This window comes from Octopus bimaculoides, chromosome 12, assembly GCF_001194135.2.
Source record: "Octopus bimaculoides isolate UCB-OBI-ISO-001 chromosome 12, ASM119413v2, whole genome shotgun sequence".
Lineage (NCBI taxonomy): Eukaryota > Metazoa > Mollusca > Cephalopoda > Octopoda > Octopodidae > Octopus > Octopus bimaculoides.
In genome coordinates, this window is record NC_068992.1 from 9840535 (window position 1) to 9841408 (window position 874).

The 874-nt window shown below is 29.7% G+C and overlaps 1 protein-coding gene across 1 annotated transcript in view; it reads right to left on the bottom strand.

The window, feature by feature from the left end:
- The window catches only part of LOC106876776 (aldehyde dehydrogenase, mitochondrial), an 18728-nt gene that overhangs the window by 15317 nt on the left and 2537 nt on the right, over window positions 1-874 (bottom strand). The window lies entirely within an intron of this gene.

The following is an 874-nucleotide window of genomic DNA, read 5'->3' on the forward strand; positions in this document are numbered from 1 at the left end:
AAAAAAAAAAATCAAGTACCTGTCACTTAACTGTTCCAAACTCGGCGCTTCTTTAGAAGCTCACCTCGCCAAGAAAATGACGACTAATTTCTAAAAAAAAAAAATATGGAAATGGGAAATATACCCAAAATAAATGAAGTATGCAAAAAATTAGGAAGATTAATTTAGTTTTAAATATTTTATACTAAAAAATAAAACACGGAAAACGGGAATTCACGAATATAAATAAACATGTCAGACGATGGATCATATATTATTAATGATATAAGGGGCCCGACAATAACGTTTGCAAATTCTTGATAATTTTTAATCCGAATTTAATCCGCACACTGCTTAGTGTTAGGGTTAGAGATAAGGTAAGTTTTAGGTAGTGTGGACTCGCTTTACCTTCGCCCATTTTATGATGTGAGATTTCTCGTTCAGGCACAAAATTTGACATATATTTGGGATCTTTCTGATTTGGCGGTCGCCACTTTTATGTATGTTTTATTTCGTGTGTTTTCTACCGAAACACTTTAAAACTTCGTATACTTATATATTTTGTCTTATAAAACAGAGAAAAAATTTTATAATCGAAGTTATGGATCTATTTTAAAACGGGGGCCACATTTTTCATTAATGTTTTACGTATTGTTTTTGGTACGGAAAGACTTTCAAACTTCGTATACTTATCTATTTTGTGTTATAGAACAGAAAAATATTTTTGTATTCGAATTTATTTCATGTAAAAAATTGTCTTATTTCGATAATTTCAACCAATCACTGACAAGTATTCAGTTGTTTATATTTACTCCTTTGGCTGATTAAGCGATGTAAAGCGTATTTAATCTCTATACCTTCGTTTTATTTGCTTTTTTCATTTTAAATTTGCTTT